Here is a 21,726-nt window from a genome sequence, read left to right as displayed (position 1 = left end):
CCTCCAATAATCGTAAAAGAAAGAAAAAGGACGTTTCCTCCAAAGTTCAGTCCCGATGGCTGCACAACTAGTTGGCGGAGTCGGTGCCGGGGCGCGGCGATGGATCAGCGCCGAGACCCGCAGACGTGGACCATCCTCCGCTTTCTTCTCCCCTCCCAGCTGCGAGTGAAAAGCACCCTCAGTCCGGGGACTGGTGGCAATAAGCTAAAATCAGGAATGAAACCCACCCGGGTGTCCCTCCTGGCCCCTCAAAGGACGGGGACCTCCTCTGAGGAGAGCGGCCGCGCGGGGTCCAAGAGACAGCGGCCAAGGCGCTGCGAGGGGCCGCCGCTCGCCCTCGCCGCAGAGCACCGGACCTGTTGCGCCTCTGTTAGTTTGCCCTATTTCTACCTATTCGGTGTCTTTCCTCACGCCGACCTGTTTCCCACCTGGATTCAGTTCCAGGTGAAAGGGCTGAGAGGGACCACAAGAGTGCAGTGCAAAAGGGGTGGCCAAGGGGGAGAGGAGAGAGGAAAACGAAATCCCCAAGGAGAAAATGCGAGTCGCGAGGCCGAAGTCGCGGCTGCCCGAAGTATCTCCGCAGCCTCGCGTTTGCGAGCCTTAAATACCCTTCGGGATGCTCGTGTGTGAGTGTGTGTGTGAGCGTGTAAGTGCGCGCGCGCTCCGACAGCGGCGTCCCTCCCCCGACCCCCTCCCGGCGCGGGGCCTCCAGCCCGCGGCTCCTACTGCAGTGCGCCCCCCTTCCCAAGCCCGGGCAGAAGCCCGCCTCATTAGCATAATGTATTCACCTTCGCCCAGCCCGCGGGCGGGGCCGGGGAGAACCCCCGAGGGGCGGGCGTGGAGCTCGGTTGGGAGCTGAGCCCCCATAATATATGCAAATAGCTGGAGCGGCCACGGCGATTGGAGAGGAGCTTGGCGACCCCTCCCCCCTCTACGGAGTTACTTCAGCTTCCACTAAGGCCACTTCTCCCGCCTGGGCCGGGGGCCGAAGAGAGGTCCGCTGCGGGGGGAGGCGGCAGCTCTGGCTTTTTTTGACTCGGCTCCGCGCCCCTTCTTTATCCCGGTTAAATATGGAGAAATGGCCTCCAGGAGGGAAGAGGGGAAGCAGAAAGCTCTAGCGCTCTAGGTCTTCCCTCTAAATCAACGGCGGGAGCTCTAGCGCTCCCGTTCTGGTGCAGCCTTCTTCCCTCCTCCCTCACCTTCCCACATGCCCAGAGGCCAAGTGTCTGGCTGACGCCTGAAGTATTAATACATTTCCCCACTTCACTTCTCTTCCCACGGCCGCGCTGCAGTCTCCGACTAGGGGAAGTTTTCTCTCCCCTCCCCCAGTATCCTTCTGTCTTGACGGGGCTGAGACTCCTTCCCGCCCTGCGTTCCTAGTCCGTACGCGGGTGCTAATGCATTTTCCTGATTCCCTGTTTTGTGGGATTGAAGAAGGGAGTGTTAAGGTACAAACGTTTCTCAGGATTTCGGAAAGGACTGAAGAATGATGTCAGTTTTTCCTCTTACCTGACTCTCTTCATGCTGCTCCCTCTGGATCAAATTACAAGTTCTCTAAGGGGATTTTTGAAAGTAGGTAACAAGTAGCATTCTACATCTAATTGACTTCGAAGAAAAAAAAAAAACTCCCGCTTCTTACTCCAAAAAGTTCCTCCTTATCTCCTTCTCCTCATGAGAAATATCGTATATTTTTCATATCCTTCTTAAGTTAACCTCAGGTTGCTGCTTATTAATGTAAACCAACAAAATACTACACTAAACTGACCTTTCATAAATGCAAACGGGTATTGCTAGGTACGAAGCAGGGTAAAGATGTTTGAACAACGTCGTTGATGGAGGATACAAGCTTGAAAAAAATAGGGATGAAACAGACACAAATCAGAGAAAAACAGTGAATTTTGCTATAAAATCAGAAGCCTAATTCCTTACACTTGTATTACACAGTAGTTCTCAAAGAGGGACCCCAGACTGGCAAGATCCCTATCTTCTGAGAATTTATGCAAAATTCAGATTCTAGGACCCCACCCAACATCTACTGACTCAGAAACTACTACTATTACTAATGAATCAGAAACACAGCAATCTGTATTTTAACACATCCGCCTAATGATTTTGAGGCACACTAAAGTTTGAGACCACTGGAGTTACACTTTACAAAATATTTTCAAATACACTTTTTCATTTGAACCTCATAATCCTGTGATGTAAGTAAGGAATTACTGGCCCCATCTTATACGTAAAGAAACAATTTTCAAGTCACATTTAATTGTGATTAAATGTGTTTCCAATAATAGCACCCAAGGTGTGGGTACAAATTTTTTAACATGTCAACTCTTTCAGATTTTTCAATTACCTCTCTAACCATTTCTTAGTCTTCTTTGCAGGCTTTTCCTCAGCCTATCCTCTAGATGTTGGTGTTCCTCGGGACTCTATCTTAATGCCATTTTCTCTTCCGGGGCCCCCAACCCCCCCCCCCCCGGGATCTAACGCCTGACGATCTGAGGTGGAGCTGATGTAATAATAATAGTGCACAATAAATGTAATGAGCTTGAATCATCCCGAAACCATCCCTCCCCCCGCTCACCCGCCCCCCACCCCCCCCACACCCCCACACACACCCAGTCTGTGGAAAAATTGTCTTCCAGGAAACCAGTCCCTGGTGCCAAAAAGGTTGGGGACCACTGCTGTACACTATCTCCAGTAGTGCTGTCAGTTACTGTCCTTATACTAGTGAGTCATAAACCCATATTACAAGCCCTAACGTCTCTCCTGAGCCATATAACCATTTCCACTTGGATGTCCTGTAAGCAATTCCAACTTGACCGTCATCTTACCTCCAAATTCTATTCTTCCTCGTTTATTTTCCATTTCAGTAAATGGAGCCACTGTTAATCCAGCATCCCCAAGCCAAAATACTGAGTAAACAACCTTTGACTTCTCCTGTATCCTCCTCTCCCCATCTACCCAAATTCCTTCAGTACTTTATATTGTCCTGAGGGTGGAAATGATGTCTTACAAGTCACCACCTGGTGTCTGTCATCTCACCTTCCTCTTCGCTCATCTTTCCCCTTACACTCTCTACGCCAGTTTCTCTAATGAAAGTACAGAGACAAAGAGTATGAAGAACTTTTCTTTGGGGCAAGGCATCATTCTCTTAAAATTTCAATAGAAAGTCCACTTCCTGTGCTGATTGATGCTGACAGTAGGTCACACGTTTAATTTGGATGATGTAATGTTCTTATATCATACTTTGTGGAAATTGGTCATGAGAAGGTACATTAACAACTCTTGCAGGCTCTCAGAACTGCCAGATCTTAGTGGAAAGATAGAGTTCGAATTTTATGGATTTGGGATCTTTATCCAGAGGATAAGTTTTACTTTCTTAGGTGGGCACAATACCCCAGAAATGTACCAGTCATTAGCGCTAGGATTTCAAACCTGGTAGATTCTCTGCATCAAGCACAGAGAATGTGTGGATCAAGAAAGCTCTGGGCATTTGAACCCATGTTGTTCTGTAGATTCATCAGAGCACAGTTGTTTTGGTTCCCATGTGGAAAAGGATTCAAAAAAGTAAAAATAGCACTAAAAATGGTAGTCTAGCTGACTCCAGTTTATCAACTGGATGATATCAATAGGAGTAAAAGGCAGGCACCTGGTTGTAGAACAGGTATGTGACTGGAAGAATAATAGACTCCCAAAGATGTCCCTATCCTAATCCCCAAAACCTGTAGTGGAGAATGTTACCTTACTTGACAAAATGGATTTGCAGATGTCATTAAGTTACGTATCTTGAGATGGGGAGATTTTCTTTGATTGTAGGTGGGCCCAATGTAACGGGAAGCAGGATTTCAGAGCAGGACCCTATGATCCTTGCCCCCCCTCCACCATGTCCTCTGCCTGCCTTTTGTCTGTGGAGAAACTTTAGCCAAAGAATAATTTTAACCAGAGAAGTGAGAAAATGCGGAAACAGAGGAAAACCGTCAAAGGAGATCAAAAAATAATAGTTTAGTCATTAAGCATAGTCAAGGACCTTTAGTTCCGTCTCAAGGGCTGTAGATAATATTCTGAGCCATATCCTGGGAGCTGTCTTGTAGATACTGAAATCCCCACCAGGTGGAAGAAGGTAACTACCTGATGACCAGCCTGTAGCCATGACTTAAGCTGCCACGATTCCAAGAATTGGCCTCAAAGAAACAGAAACCAACCCTGGAACTGAAGATCAACTGTACCTACCACAATCAAGATGACGCTCGTCAGACCACTGATGACCAAATTCAAGATGACTGTCAGAGCTGACTGTACTGTTTCTGCATGTCGCCGCCTCCCTCTGCCTATAAAAGCTCTTGCCCACTGGTTGTAGGAGGGGGAGAGTCGGCATTTGGACAGGTGTCTGCCCTCCCCGCCCTCTGGATGCTGGCACCCAAAATAAAGCAAACTTTCCTTCCCACCAACCTGGCCTCTTTATTGGCTGTTGAGCGGCGAGCAGCCGGACCCCACTTTCGGTGACACTTGTAAGAGGAAGGCAGGGTTTCAGAGTAGGCGGAGGTATGACACCAGAAGCAGAGGTCAGAGTGATGTGAATACTAGCTTTGAACTTGGAAGCCAAAGACTGTGGGCAGTTTCTAGAAGCTGGAGAAGTCAAGGAACAAATTCTCCCCTAGAGCATCCCGAAGGAATGCAGCTTTGCCAGTTCTTTTATTTGAGGGCTTTTTATCATCAGAACTACAATTAATAAGTTTGTGTTGTTTAATTCACTCACTTTGTGGTAATCTGTTAACAACAACAGTAGAAAACTAACAGAATCAGTCACAAGAAGTCAGTCTTCATCTGCTACAGCATCATAAGTGGTCTTGAAAAACACCATAATGCCAGGCAGGCCCCGCAATAACAATCTCTGTCTCTCCAATGTTTACGCATTCCTATTTTACTGACATGCCCACTGGGAAAGAATTGGAAAGATACGCCTTCTCCCATCTCATGTGAAATTAGGATGCCCTCTATTGAGACAGATTAAACTGAATAAAATATGTTCTATTTCTTTGATGCCTCCCATTGGTGCAAGTCAAAAACAATAAACTAGTCAAGCGATACGTCCACTCTCATCTCTCCTCCTACTAATGCTAGCCTAGCCAGGATCCTGACCCAGGACTCAGCACTTCCTCTTCCTCAGAATTCCTGTTACCAATCTCCAGGCCCCAGAAAAAAAGAAATAGGCAAAGACTTCTGACAGAGAAACATGGCAGGAAGTTAAAGTGAGAAAGAAGGTGAGTGGGAGAAAAACAAGATAACGAGAAAAAGTGAAGATAGAAGAAAGAGCTTTTTTTTTAAATAAATTTATTTTATTTTATGTATTTATTTTTGGCTGCATTGGGTCTGCGTTGCTGAGCATGGGCTGTCTCTAGTTGCGGCGAGCAGGAGCTACTCTTCATTGTGGTGGCTTCTCTTGTTGTGGAGCAGGGGTCTAGGTGCGTGGGCTTCAGTAGTTGTGGCTCATGGACTCTAGAGCGCAGGCTCAGTAGTTGTGGCGCATAGGCTTAGCTGCTCCACGGCATGTGGGATCTTCCCGAACCAGGGCTCGAACCCGTGTCCCCTGCATTGGCAGGTGGATTCTTAACCACTGTGCCACCAGGGAAGCCCCAAGAGCTTTTAACATAGGTAAAAGCATTAAATTTTTTTTTAAAGGGAGGGCATAATCCACTCCCATAAGCCTCTAAGAGTCTCATCAATAGAGGTTATTCAGCATAGAGGTGAACTAACACACACTCCAAATTTTTATGTCTTATGTGTATTTAAAAAGATTCTCTGACCAAAATAAGTCACTGGGATAATCACATTATGCTATTTTTAGATATTAATTACTTGACAGAAAAATATTTCAGTTTGGTTAGAAAATATCTTTTAGCACCATTAATTTTTGAGGTTAGTTTTCTAAAACCGCAATTTTAACCAGAGTTCACCATCAAAGTTATCAAACAGAAGCAAATGTGTGAGGGGATTTGTGGCCATTTTTGTACACCCATAACCACACACCATGTCCTCTAGGCACCTTAACGAAGCAAATGGTAGAATAAATTGTGTGCTGCACTGAGCACCCTGCTTCATAGACTTCAGGTGAGAATGTGCTCTCAGGGAAACATCTTTTAAGAAGACAAAGTTTCCCAAATAGAATGGAGTAGGCAATAAAGTGTACTTAAAAGATGCAGCTCTCGGGCTTCCCTGGTGGCACAGTGGTTGGGAGTCTGCCTGCCGATGCAGGGGACACGGGTTCGTGCCCTGGTCTGGGAAGATCCCACATGCCGTGGAGCGGCTGGGCCCGTGAGCCGTGGCCGCTGAGCCTGCGCGTCCGGAGCCTGTGCTCCGCAACGGGAGAGGCCCCAACAGTGAGAGACCCGCGTACCGCAAAAAAAAAAAAAAAAAAAAAAAAAAAAGATGCAGCTCTCCCAGAGTCAGGCAAATTTCAATAAATCACAAACAAATTAAAATATCTTTAGGAGCAGAAGAGCAGAAAAGAAGAATTTGCTTCTTAGTGACGAGCTGAAAAATTCCCTTTCTGACAGAACAAGGAACTGATCCCATTTACACAAGCCTGGTTAAGCAAAGGGCTTATAACTGTATGAATCCAATAATCTGGATAATACAAGTCCTCCAAAATCTCATTCCTCTCTGCAGTCAGTTTTATGTGGTTTGTTTTTTCGTTTTTGTTTTGTTTTGTTTTGTTTGGCAGGAGGGAGTAGGTGAATTTTTTTCTTAAACCTTAAATTATGCGGGGTTATAACTTCACTTAAAGAATTTTTCCCCCAAATTTGCCAGTTATATTGCTAATTCTAACAAGAAACAACATTTCATTGAACTTATCAAATCAACTTTTTGTTACAATGCTAAGCAGACAAAACATGTTTGTAGCATTGATTCAGGTCATGGTTACAAGTACAAACTCCAAGGCCAGACTGCCTACGTTCATAATCCAGCTCTGCCATTTGATAGCTGTGTGATTTGGGGTAAATTACTTGACTCTTCTGTAGCTCAGTTTTCTCATAAGTAAAACAAAGATAATAATACTTACGCATAAAACCTTTTGCAGTGAATAAATGGGACGGGATATGTAAAGCATTACAATGCCTGGTAGATATTATGTGCAATATAAATTTTAGATTTTATTGGTGCTATTATTATTATTACTTTAAAAGTGTCAAAATCTGCTGATCCACAGATGCTGAAGGGCCAGAAAATATACCTTCTTATGCCATGGGGCACCTGTACATCCTAATCATGATTTTAGTCCTATCTGGTTTGTCAGAATAGAATACCAACAGGGCAACCTTTCAGCTATTGAATGATTTGAAGAATTCCTTTCCCCAGGCCACCATTGATGTGTTTTATGTCATTTTAGATTAGTTTTGCATGTTCTAGAACTTCATACAAATAGAAGCATAAGGTATGTATTCTTATGTGCCTAGCTTCCTTTGCCCAACATAACGTTTTTGAGATTTATCCATAGTGTTTATATAACGCTATTTGTTCATTTTTATTGCAAAGTAATATTGCATTGTATACAACAACTTGTTCATTTATTCACATGTTGGTGGACCTTTGAATTGTTTCCAGGTTTTGCTATATACATGAAACATCTATGAATATTCATATGCAAGTTTTTTATTTTTTATATTTCAAAAACCATAAGTAATACTCTTCTCACTTAGAGATGGCTACAATACTTTTCACGAAAAAGAAGAACAAAAGGAAGACTGGGATATATCAGATACAGAAATATATTATAAAGGTATAACAATCAACACAGTTTGGCATTGCAGCAGGGACAGAAATTGAACCAAAGAAACAGAAAAAGAGAATAGAAACAAACCCACACATAGGCATTAATATGTAAAAGAAATGACATTAAAGGGCAGTGAGGAAAAGATGGGCTTTTCAATCAATTATGCTGGGACAATTGTGTATTCACACAGAAAAAAATAAAATTGAATCCTTTCTTCATAGAATAAACAAATTTAAAAGGAGATGGCTTATAAGCTAAGTATAAAAGGTAATAATATAACACATTTAGAATATAATATAGGACAATATCTTCATGACCTTAGGTTAAGGCAGGGTTTTTTTAAATAAGACACATATAGCACTAGCCATAGAAGAAACGATTGATAAACTGGAATACATTGTTAAGGACTTCAGTTTATTAAAAAAGAAAACACATCTTAAGATGAGTGAAAAGACAAGATGCATAATGGGAAAAGATATTTGCAAACACTATTTTATTATTTCACAGTCTCTGTGGAACAGGAATTTGGGAATGACTTAGCTGGGTGGCTCTTGCATGAAGTTGTGGTCAAGATGTCAGCTGGGGCTGTGATCATCTGAAGCCTGACTGGGGCAGGAGAATCTTCTTCCAGGATGGCTTATTCACATGCCTGTCGGCAAGAAATTTTTTTTCCCTGCCTCTTGTCAGGAGACCTCAGTTTTTTGCCACTTGGGTCTCTCTAAAGGGCTGCTTGAGTGTTCTTATGACATGGCAACTGGCTTCCCCACAGAGCAGGTGATCTAAAAGAAAGGGTAAAGAAGAAAACTTAATGCCTCCTTTGACCTAGTCTTGGAAGTCACACATTGTCCTTTCCATCATATCTATTCATTAGAAGTGAGTCCCTAAATCCAGCCCCTACTCAAGGAGAGGAGAATTAAGCCCTAGCTATTAAAGGGAGACCTATCAAAGAATTTGTCAACGTATTTTAAAACCACCAGAGCTATATTCCTACTTCATATAGGATATATATACATGATCAACTTTGCTAGATAATGCCAAATTACTCTCCAAAGCTACTGTATCAATTTAAACACCCACCATCAACACATAACAGTTTCCCTTTTTCCATATCCTCACCAAAATGGACACTGTAAAACTTTTCATTATTTGCTTATCTTCCCATATTCTCGTAGATATATGTTAGTTGACATTTCAGTAAGATGAGCAAAATTTACTCAATTACAGCACTTATTACATTGCATTGAGCAAAGACCAGAAGATGATGATGGAGTGAGACATGTGGATAATGTAAATATCTGGGGGGAGGGTACTGCAGAAAACGTGGGAACAGGCTAAGGCCCTAAAGAGGGTGTATACCCAGGCTGTGTGAGGAAAAGCAAGGAGGTCACTGCAGTAGGAATTAGGTAAGCAAGGGGAAGCAAGGAGGGATGCTGTTAGAGGGATGACAGGGTGGAGGGTGGATCATAAAGGACCTTCTAGACCTTCATAGAAAGTTGTATTGGACAATAGAGATACATATTTGGGAGTCATCAGCATACAAATCAGTGGTTCTCAACCTTGCACACTGAAATCACCTGGACTGTCTGGAGCCTTGATTCTCACTGTCATTTGAATTTCATGGCTCTACTACGTGTTCCCTCGGGGCCTCCGACCCTACTTCACATTGTATTATAAAAATTAACCTAAAATAATTAAAGCCTTAAATCTATAAAGTCTTTAGAAGGACCATAGGGGTAAATCTTCATGACTTTGGTTTGGACAATGATTTCGTAGACACAACATCAACTGCACAAGCAACAAAAGAAAAAATAGGTAAGTTGGGCTTCATCAAAATTTAAAACTTTTGTGTTTCAAAGATCAAGAAGGTGAAAACAAACCACAAAATGGTAGAAAATATTTGCAAATCATATATTTGATGAGGGACTTGCATTTAGAAAATACAAAGAACTCTTACAAGGCAATAATAAAAAGACAGCCCAATTTTTAAATGGGCAAAGGATCTGAATAGACATTTTTCCAAAGAAGATACACAAGTGGCCAATAAGTACATGAAAAAATACACAACATCACTAACCATCAGGGAAGCATGAATCAAAACTGCAACAAGATATCACTTCACGCTCACTAGGATGGCTATAATAAAAAGACTGATAATAACAAGTGTTATTAAAGATGTGGAGAGGAACTTCCCTGGTGGTCCAGTGGTTAAGACTTCACCTTCCAACGCAGGGGGTGCAGATTCGGTTCGATCCCTGGGTGGGGAGCTAAGATCCCACATGCCTTGCGGCCAAAAAACCAAAACCAAAAACAAAACAGAAGCAATATTGTAACAAATTCAATAAAGACTTTAAAAATTGTCCACATCAAAAAAAAATCTTTAAAAAAAAAGAAAGATGTGGAGAAACTGGAACCTTCATTCACTGCTAGTGAAAATGCAAAACAGTACAGACTTTGGAAGAATCTGGCAGTTCTTTAAAAAGTTAAACATAGAGTTACCATATAACCCAGGGATTCCACTCCTAGGTACATCTGCAAAAGAACTGAAAACATATGTCTACCCAAAAACTTGTACACATATGTTTATAGCAGCATTATTCAGAATGGCCAATAAGTGGAAACAACACAAATCCCTATTAACTGACTGATGAATAAATAAAATGTGGTATATCCATACAATGGACTATGATTCAGCTATAAAAGGAATGAAGTACCTGATACATGCTACAATGTGGATGAACCTTAAAAACGCTATGGTAAGTGAAAGAAGCCAGTCACAAAAGACCACATATTGTATGATTCCATATTTACAATATATCCAAAATAGGCAAATCTGTATATATAGAGAGTAGAATAGTGATTGCCTAGGCTTGGGGGTAATGGAGGGGATGGGAGATGACTGCTAAAGGGTACAAAGTTTGTTTTGAGGGTGATAAAAATGTTCTAAAATTGTAGTTATGGTTGCACAACCCTGTGAATATACTAAAAATCACGGAATAGTATGCTTTAAGTGGGTGAACTTTATGATATGTGAACTATATCTCAATAAAGCTATTAAAAAAGATGCAATATAGGGACTTCCCTGGTGGTCCAGTGGTAAAGAATCCACCTTACAATGCAGGGGATGTGGGTTCCATCCCTGGTCGGGGAACTAAGATCCCACATGCCACGGGGCAACTAAGCCCACACGCCACAACTACTGAGTTCGCGCGCCTCGAGAGAGCCCACGTGCCACAAACTACAGAGCCCACGTGCTCTGAAGCCCGCACACCACTACAGAGAGAAAAAACCCACACGCTACAACTAGAGAGAAGCCCACGCACCACAACTAGAGAGAAGCCTGCGCACGGCAACAAAGACCCAACACAGCCATAAATAAATAAATAAGATGCAATATATTGTTTAAAATTCAAAGGTAATCAGAGTATATAAAACTTGGCTATGTTTTGGCAGTTTCTCAAAAAGTTAAATATAGAATTATCATATAACACAATAATTCCACTCCTAGGTATATACTGAAGGAAAATGAAAACATATATCCACACAGAAACTTGTACATGAATGTTTACTGCATATTTATAATAGTCAAAAAGGAGAAACAACTCAAAGACTCATTAGCTGATGGACAAATCATGATATATACAATAGAATATTATTCAGCCATGAAAAGGAACCAAGTACTGATAAATGCTACAACTTGGATGAACCTCAAAAACATCACGGTAAGTGAAAGAAGCCGAACACAAAAGGTCACATATTGCATGACTCCTTTTATATGATATATCCAGAATAGGCAAATCCATAGAGAACCAAAGTAGATTAGTAGTTACCAGGAGATGTGGGGGGAGGGAAAATGGGCAGTAATTACTAATGGGCATGGGGGTTTTTCTCCAGGGTGTTGAAAAAGTTTTGAAACTGGAGAGAGGTGGTCATTGCACAACATTGTGAATACACTAAATGACACTGAATTGTATACTTTAAAATGGTTAATTGTATGTTATGTGAATTTTACCTCAATTTTTAAAAATAGAAAGAAAACATGATTATTAACCTCTTTCCATTAAACCAAGTATTCAACAAAACGAGAACATTAAAATCATCAGGGTTTAGCATCTCATTCATACAACATATCTATCACAGACATGTATAAAAATTGAAATACACTATTACAGTTAGAGTTTATAGCTTTTTAGGAGAAAAAAAATTTTTTAACAAATTTTGTTCAGTTCTCCCAACATGATGTGTTTGACATGTTATTTCAACATCCGTAAATAATTATTATTAAAAGCGAAAGTGCTTGTTTGTGAAAAGCAATAACAAGTTTTCCTCAAGCATGTTGACACTGCAAAGAATATCTGAGGTCTCACTTTTTGAGATGTCATTTACTATAATGAACAAGGGATATTTAGCTCATTGCTAACATGATGGACATGCTCTTACTCTTGTCACTAATATGTTTGGATCTAAGACACGTATTTAAGTAAATTCCTAGAAGTTAGTAGTCGATGAAAATCCTTGCAAGTGGATGGAGTGTGGCATCAGGAGGGGGTCTGGCAGTGGGCTGTGGCCAAAGATCCAGGTGGGCTGGATATTTGAATCACCTCATGTATTAAGTTTTCCAGGCCACCCATTATATAGGCATCTATTACCCATCTCACACCTGAATAGGAACTTTCTCTGACTGGGGACTCCAGGTCTTACAACAAGACTGAAGTAAAGTACAGTTTTGTCAACGAATTGCCTATCTCCTGTTATCATAACAACAAATACAGTTCAGGGAACCTTACACAACCTCAGCTTCACGAAGTTCCTAGAATGATTGATTGTTTCTTTTCAGTAAACTTTTTTTTTAACCTTACGAATACTTTTTTAATGACGACAGATGGTGAATTTATACAAATTACAGGCTGGAATATAATGAATACAAAACCTATCTAGGTAACAGTTAGAAAAGTATCACTTACAAAAGTAAATCTGATTCAAATGGCTAAAGAACTCAAGCCCCACATTTTGATAATTATATGCATCTTTCAATGTGGCGCATCTAAACCCTGCCCCATAGTCAGGGAACTATTCAAGACTACAAAATATTCAGTGACCCTAGTGATCAGCAACCTGCTTTGGGTCCCACAATCAAGCACCACAAGGTCTTGTTGGGGACCCAACCTCAAGTCAAAGTCTGTCCACACACACGTACACACAGTCTACCCGTTGGCCCCTCTCTGGGGCCTGGAGATGCACACCCCACTGGCAAGATAGGCCCTTTGGAAAAGGGGTCCGAAGAAGCAGCTTGTGGAGGCCTGGGAAATGGGCTTTGGCATCATTTGATAGGGAATTCCACTGTTCAGTATCCTGAGCATGGTTGGGGGGACAGGGTCTCGGGGTCTCGGGGAGAGAGTACAGAAACAGCACTAGGTGGTACATGCCCTTGGCCTGGTGGACCTTCACTCTGTGGGGAGGGGACTAGCTAGAGGAGGATATAAACAGGGGCTCTCAAAAGGTGAGGCCTGGAGGATAAGAGGAGTCTGCCTCAGGCTAATGTTCAGCACACTTTGTAGAGCTTTTTTTTAAAAAAATTTATTATTTGTTTATTCTGGCTGTGCCAGGTCTTAGTTGCAGCATGTGGACTCTTCGTTGAGGCGTGTGGACTCTTAGTCGCAGCATGCAAACTCTTAGTTGTGGCATGCATGCGGGATCTAGTTCCCCGATCAGGGATGGAGCCCAGACACCCTGCACTGGGAGCACAGAGACTTACCCACTGGACCACCAGGCAAGTCCCAACTTTGTAGAGCTTTAACAGTTCCATTAACCACAAATTCAAGAACCATTTCACTTAGGATCAGCCTTATCCGAGTGAGTTCAAGGAAAGGAAGTTACAAGCGTTAGAAAGTCAAGTCACCCACCTGTCCCAGGGCAAAGGGTGTGTCTCATGGGGTTTCTGACCAGATGTTTCTGAGTTACTACTCTTGTCTCTCTAAAGCCTAAAGCACTGCTCAGCTGTTTCCCCAGAAAGGTCACGTAGCTAATGTGGGGTACAGGGGAGGTAGGACATGGGGAGAGTCCCTGCCAAGGGGCAGTGGGTGAGTCTCCAAGGTCTCCATCTTTTCTCCAATCCTAACCCACTTATTGACCTTTTCCTCCTCGTTGCTGTCCCCTCCTATTCACGGCAAATGCCCTCAGGGTAAAAGATGTATCCGGTCACCAGCGTGTGCTTTTACACTCTCCCTGTTCTCTCAAAGCAATTCCTCACTATCTTATTAGGTCTTTGATATTCTTAATAAGATGTTTTCTATATTTTGTCCAGATGTTTTAGTTGATTTTACAAGAAACTTGGGCTGAATTATAGTCGACTGTCACTGACAGTGGAAATTCCAAAATGGCTTTCAGATACTTGTTTTTAGGCAAATCGTGTTTCAGCAAATGGACCCCGTGTACAGCTTCAAGTTTCCCTGGACTAGCTTTGAGAATGCATTATTTAACAAACACTTGTTAAACCAGCACTGAGTGTTGCACTATTTAAAGCACTATAGAAAACCATGGAGAAGATACAAAACTGAGAAAGATGCAAGTCGTGCCATCAACAGAATACCGTCTTGAGGGGGAGTCAGACATGTGTGTAAATAATAAAGGAATGAAGGAGGAAGGCAAAGTACCGAAAATGAACTGAGTCTGAAAGGAACAAGCCTTGAGATTACGAATTGGAACAGAAATGTCATGTTTTGGGAAGACTATAAATCAAAGGTCTCAAAATGGTAGGCCACAGACTGAATCCAGCCCACAATCGTGTTTGGTTTGGCTCACACAGCATTTTAAAAATAGGAGATTTCCCATTAAAAAAAAAAAAAATCTGGATTTCCATCTTCTGAAAACTCAGAAGATCTGGCAACCGTTCTCATTGCCAACTGGCAACCATCAGCTGGGGCAAAGTAGACACCGCATCCCTGGGGAGAGCTTAATTTCTCCCTTTGGCTACTTTGCCCATCAGTCCCCCACCATCATCCTTCACAGCCTGCATGTTTCACTTTCTCAATCTAATGAAAAATGGCCTATAAATGCAGCTTTCAGCCCTTCTCCTTGGAATCAGTGAATTTTTGGCCTTCAAATCCACACTACCTACATACACCACACACACACACACACACACACACACACACACACACACACACACACTTTATCCCTATTTTTCTCTATAAAAAATCTAGACAATAAGGCCTTACTACCACCACTTTCAGTCATTTAAATAAATGTCCTTTCTGTAGGTATGTAGGTTTATGATCTCTGTGTATTGATCCTGTCCCTACAGAGATGAAGAAATGGTGTATTTAAAGATCCACCACTCTTTGTTCTCCCCCAGAGGGAAAAACATCAGGCTCTATTTGTCATAGACTACTGGGGAAAGAAAAGAAGAGAATACAGCTCGCACTGGAGAATGATCAAAGGGAAACGGACACTGAATGTGGGAGTGGGGAGAGTTGAAGCCTGGCAGCACAGAGAGAGGGAGGGTTACTCTAAGGGGCTCCATTCGAGTGTACAGGAGGTGTATTGTGCTTATGTCTTTGCTAACATTGCGTGATGGCCCAGGCTTTCCTGAGAAAGATCTCCCAATGCCTCCCTTCCCTTCTGAGTGCTTTCTGTGGATGTGCGGGGCGGTGGTGAGGATGACCTCTTTTTGGTAGGAGCTGAGCTAAGGAAGACTTGCAGGTACATTCACTGAGATTTCAAAGCATTTTTATGTCTGATGGTTAAATATAGTTGACACAATAAAACCGCATACAGTTTGAAGTCAGACTAACCTGGCCTTGAGCCCTGGCTCTGCCCCTCCTCACTCTGCACCTTTTCCTCTTAAGTTTCAGTATAGTTGTGAGAATTAAGACAATATATATGCAAATTGCTGAGGACAGTGCCTCGTATACAACAAGCACTCAATAATTGCTAGCTTTTATTATTGCTTCACTTTACCTAGGATCCATAAATCAGTAAGAATTTTATTTGGGGACTTTGCCAGTCTTAACTATAACCTTGCATCAATGAGAGACCAAGAATGAAATGAGTAGATAAAAGCTGGTATACTTGCTACATCATGTTTTACATGTGGAAGTCAGAGCATAGTTTGAAAAACAGGGAAATTTGCAAGTATAGGGTATGACCATGGGATAACTGATTTATAAATAAAATGGTAAGTCATGTCGTTCTCTTTCTCAGTCTTCTGCATAAACTGTAAAAAGTTGGCTAGGCAACTAGCATGGGCAAGAGAACTTTAAGCACACTCAGGGTTCGGCTGGCCATTCCAAGCTACTGTGTGATACTCTGTTCATACCTCGACAGTCGGCTTTTTGAACTCTAGCGTTTCATCCTGTCCCTGCCTCTGGTCTTATTCATTCGAAACCTATATCTGTGTCTATTCTGACTCAAGCTTAGATCTCCTCAGATTTTTTCAATATTAATGGTGAGTCTATGTTATTATTTATCATGACTTCAGGTTTTATCCAAATGCTAATTTATTCCCCTAAGTAATGACAGACTGGATTCACTGGCCACAGCACTCTCCCAAATTTTCTTTCTGTTTGAAGCTCTCCATCACCCTTCCTTCCTAATGTTCTTCCCTTAGGGCTTGAGTTCCCAAGCTTCCATGGGGCCTATACTTACCTGAGGACAAGGGTAAATTTTTTACTGAAGGTTAACATGCATCCAACAATAGAAAACTGAACAAATTTTAAGTGTACATCTCCATAAATGCTCACAAAGTGAACACAGCTGGGTACCTGTGCCCCGATTAAGAAACAGCCACATTTCCCTCTGCCATTCCCCAGGAGAAAACTGCAACCTAATAGTTTAGACTGACTTGCTTCTTTTTAACTTTCTATAAATGGAATCAAACAGTACAGACTTGTCTTTCCCCCTACTGCTTTGCTCAATGCTATGTTTGTGAGATTCATTCATATTGTTACGCGTGGTCTCCATATTTATTCCTGTTACCGTATGTATTTCTTTGCTTGAACGTAACACAATTTATTTATCCACTTTCCAACTGATGCATATTTAGGTTGGATCCAGTTTTTTGGCTATTACAGGTATAGTTTCTATTATACACTTGCCCAAGTCTTTAGGTGAATTTCTGTACATTTCTGCTGCACAGGTATCTAGGAGATGGCTGGTTCATATGCTTTGCAAGTGTTTAGCTTTAAAAGATACTACTGTGGGCTTCCCTGGTGGCGCGGTGGTTGGGAGTCCGCCTGCCGATGCAGGGGACGCGGGTTCGTGCCCCGGTCCGGGAAGATCCCACATGCCGCGGAGCGGCTGGGCCCGTGAGCCGTGGCCGCTGAGCCTGTGCGTCCGGAGCCTGTGCTCCGCAATGGGAGAGGCCACGGCAGTGAGAGGCCCGCGTACCGCAAAAAAAAAAAAAAGATACTGCTACACCATTTTCAATGTGGTCACAAGTGACACTCTCACCATCTGTGTATGGGAGGTCCAGGTGCTCTGCTTCCTCCCCAACTCCTGGTATTGCAAAGCCCTTCTTAATCCCCTCTTAATTTGTGGTGCATAACCCACCCACCTCCCACTCCACTGAGACAATTTTCTGCTTCCCATTCCACCCTCTATCCCTGCACTCCCAGTAGCCCCATCTTAGCAGCTTCACTGTACTAATTAGTATTTACATTAAAACTAAATTCACCCTTCTCTTTCTGGTACTACCTTATATGCACTATCAGTAAAGAAATGACATTACACACCACATAATCTTCCTAGACTTTCCATATTTAACTTTTCCTAACTTGGAGCTGGTTGATTAAACAGTCACAGACATGTATGTACATCTGGTGCCAGTGCTGGGAATGTGCAAATTTTATAAACCTTCTATTTCAAAAGTATTGCTGTGTTCGATCCTAAAATATAAAGAACCCTTTTAAATGATTAAAAATCAAGTGGATGGGAAGGAGATAGCAATATTAGACTTACTGTTTCACAACAAGAAATATGACCTCAGTACCATACTACTGGAGGTGTAGAGTGAAAGATTAAAGCTGAATGCAAGTGCATGATATCAAGCCCCTCTAAGATCTGCTTCTTATTAAACTGAACCAAAAGAGGCTTCACTCACGTCCTTCTTAAACGTAGTTCCTTTTACTAGAAAAGAGATCACATCAATTCTTACGTATTCAATTTGTCTGAAGCATTTCTCAGTGCTGAATTCAACTTTTTCCAAAAGCAGAGGAAAGATAAGACACTTCAAAGAAAACACTTCAGGTAAGACTTTTTTTTTTTCCAATCCCCCCCTTGGTGTTCACTTATTCTTTATTTAAATGTTTGAGCACCTATTTAATACAAGCAGAAGTATGAGGACTAAAGTAAAGGATTAAAGCACGCCTGGTTTCAAATAACATACGGCTTGTAAGACAGAAGCAGTAGATACTCAAAAAGAAAACCTTTATTTGTAGCCCCTGACTTTTTTCTATTGATATATGTATCAGTAGAAAGAAAAACACCCTTAGTTTTCTCTCTCTTCTGGATAAAGGACTTTATTGTTCACTTGAACTACAGCAAAGTAACTGCAAATTTTCTTCCAGAAATAATTTCTCCCTTGATTAAGAGATTTCCATCTACTAGTGTGTGTACCATTATGCATTTTCTTTAAAATCCGGTTTGATTATGCTCCCTTTTGTAAATAATCAAAAGCCAGAGTTTTGTTTCTGTGTAAATAAGTCTCTGTCTCTCTCACTTTCTCTCTCTCTCTCTCTATCCCCTCTTTCGCTCTCTTCTTTCTGACTGTGAAGGCTAGGAAAAATGGACAATGGTTTGAATTCCTTACATAACTCAGTATTCCAATTTGAAGGCAAATTATAAATCCTTCACAAGGGACCTATTTTACCATCTGGGGAGCAAGAATGCATCCCTTAACTTTAAGCAATGATTCTGAGAACTAAATTTGGGCTTATTTTCCCTTTGCCGTTTTTATAACTTCTGTCTTTAGCAAAAGAAAAACGCATTATTCCATTGATTAAAATTAAATGCCTTTCTTGCAGATATCTGTAAGTCTGTTAGACTCCTGAATCTGTGGTTTTTAATTGACTTTTTCTAGACTTCATTTAACCACATATACACAAGTCACTCTATTCACCTCATGAGTCATGCAGTTAGGTCCTATTAACACTAATGGAATTTATATGCATGCGCACTGAGGGAGAATAAGCCCTTTAAACACCTGTATAATGGAGCAGTTTTGTTTCTTTCCATTCCTCTTCACACTCCTCTGGACTTTCTCTTACCAGCGTGTGCTTCCAAATTAATGTATTTCTGATTTCTTTTTCAGCTCTTATACTTTATTCTTTATGCAACTCCAGTTTTCAAAGTAGGACTTGACTTCCCCTCTTTTATTGATCATGCCTGGAAAAAGCAGCATGACGAAATCATTACTACCGTATTAGATTTTCTGGTTTCAGAGTGAAATTCAGATGTTGCTTTCGTTCCAGTCCTGTAATTTCCAGCAAATGTATTTTACCCACAGACTATTTTTTTTTCCTTCTGAAGACTTAACTAGCCAGAAGTCAATTAAGATAATGAATATTTACCCAGGAGGCTAAAGATTTTTCCACCTTACAATGAAAATAAATAGGCAGGTTTTCAGATTCTCCCACTTTATAATGTTTTTATTTGTTTACACTTTAGGGAGGTTTTTTTAAAATTTTTTTAAAGTACCTATGACAGGACTTCAGCCACATATTCAAATTTAGAGCAGTAAAGTACCAGGAAAATAAACAGTGCCATAGGAACTGTAAATCCGCAGGAAGTAAAACTACACCTCCGATGCACATGCTAACAATCATATTTTTGTTTAGCTCTTAGAAATGTATTATTCTTTATTGTTTTCTTGTTTGTTTGTTTGTTTTGCGGTACGCGGGCCTTTCACCGTTGTGGCCTCTCCCGTTGCGGAGCACAGGCTCCGGACGCGCAGGCTCAGCCGCTCCGCGGCACGTGGGATCTTCGCGGACCGGGGCACGAACCCGTGTCCTCTGTATCGACAAGCAGACTCTCAACCACTGCACCACCAGCGAAGCCCTTTTTCATTCTTCTTATAACAGCTTTATCGATGGACTTTACAAGCCTGCTTTGTTTTCCCTTCTCATTTGTAAAGTGAGGGACTGGATTAGACTATTCTGACTACGCACTTAGCAGCGTGCCAGACATACAGCAGTTCTTTGGCTCACATGAAATTGCCATTTTGGTAGATCAAAAATAGTCGAATAAGTGTTCGAAAATACCGGATGAAAACATCTATTTAAAAAAACCAAATGAATGAATGAAGTCTCTTTCAAGTCTAGAATTTAATATTTATTCTGTTTTCAAAAACTAAAAATATAGAGTTATTCGTCTAAGGTAGTAAAAATATATAGCAAGCAGTAGAGTTTTCTCAATCATTTGATGGAATAAGATTCTAAAACTGACTGGTCCCTGTTGTTTTCTCATTCATTTTGTGGTGTAACACCAGAGTGCAGCAAACCTGGTGTTGATTCATTGCCACCCTGAAGGTAAACTTAAACTTTACATTATAAAGAGATGATATTCTTGTGCATTTGGAAAATGAAATTTATATATGACAGATCTCATGGCACATGTGGAAAGAATTGAGGATAAATATATAATAAACTGAATAAGTAAAAGTTCATAAAAGACATTATGCAAAAAGAAACCAAAATTATGGTATATTACTTATCTGTTCAGTGAGTAATATTCAGATATCACAATAATTTGATCTGATTTACCCCAAAATATTATCTGAGGATGTAAACGTCAATACCAGCAGGAACAGCTCAAAATGTTGAGGATTAGGTCTACACTCTGGAACTAGGGGTATGAAAGGGCATGGGGGGAATTGCTGCTTGTACTTATGAATTTTTAAACTATGGGAAAACCCATCGATGACACACCTCCCAATAACATGAATTCCAATTATAATGGAATGAATTGGTGATTGGTTCCTATGCTCTGTTCTAGACTCATCCTAATTATTTTACTACCTTCACAATACTGCCATCCCATATTATAGCCAACTGAATTATTTTAGACTCAGTTTAGAGTGTTATGTGGGATTTTATACCCTTTGCATTTTAACTATGTACATATGTTAGTTTGATAAAAATAAGAATTAATTTAGAAAGACTTGAATTTCGTATTGAACCTATCCAAGTTTTACTGTTTTAAGAACTCAACTCCAAGTTGGAAGATGAGAGATTAGAGTGGAAAAGAAGGAGAACCCAGCCCCCTCCTGGGTGACTTTGAGTTGACTTCCTAATATTCCTTTCTTTCTCTGATTCCTCACTATTTCCTGACACCTTCTCACAGCTGACTGGCCAGATGGGATAGGGCACTTTAGGTGGTATGACCAGAATGAATGGACAAAGAGGATTCAAGTTTCTTAGTTTTCCTGCAGTTAGCCTCAGTGCAACCTCATTATTTTGACATTAAATTTTGCATGAATGCAATGAAATAATTTTCATTATATTGTAGTGATATAAAAAGTGTGAGAGAGTAATAGAGTTCATGAAAACTATGACTTTGTATTCACTGACTTTCAAGGTTGGAAAATTTTAACTCTGCAATAATGTATCTACAGAATTTGTCATTAATATATTCTCCATTATGTCTAATTCATTATGGAAACACATCTTTATTAGAATAATTAATCAGATCAAATAGTTTGAGGCACATTCTGGAACTGTGATGTCTGGAGTCCCTGTATGCAAAGGTGAGCATTACGCATGAAATATGGTACTTAGTACTTACTTAATCAGAAAAGCTTTTAGGTCTTGGAGTTGAAGGACAGTCACAATGAAATAATGGCCTTGAACGTTAGCCCTCTGATGACTCAGGAGAGAAAGGAGCCCAGACATTGGGGGCCAGGGCGGAAGCAAAATAACTCAAAGGGGGAAAAAATAGAATAGATGATATTCAGAAAGAAA

The sequence above is a fragment of the Lipotes vexillifer genome, unplaced genomic scaffold (genome assembly GCF_000442215.2).
Source record: "Lipotes vexillifer unplaced genomic scaffold, Lipotes_vexillifer_v1.1 scaffold22, whole genome shotgun sequence".
Classification (NCBI taxonomy): domain Eukaryota; kingdom Metazoa; phylum Chordata; class Mammalia; order Artiodactyla; family Lipotidae; genus Lipotes; species Lipotes vexillifer.
This window is presented reverse-complemented; position numbering follows the sequence as displayed.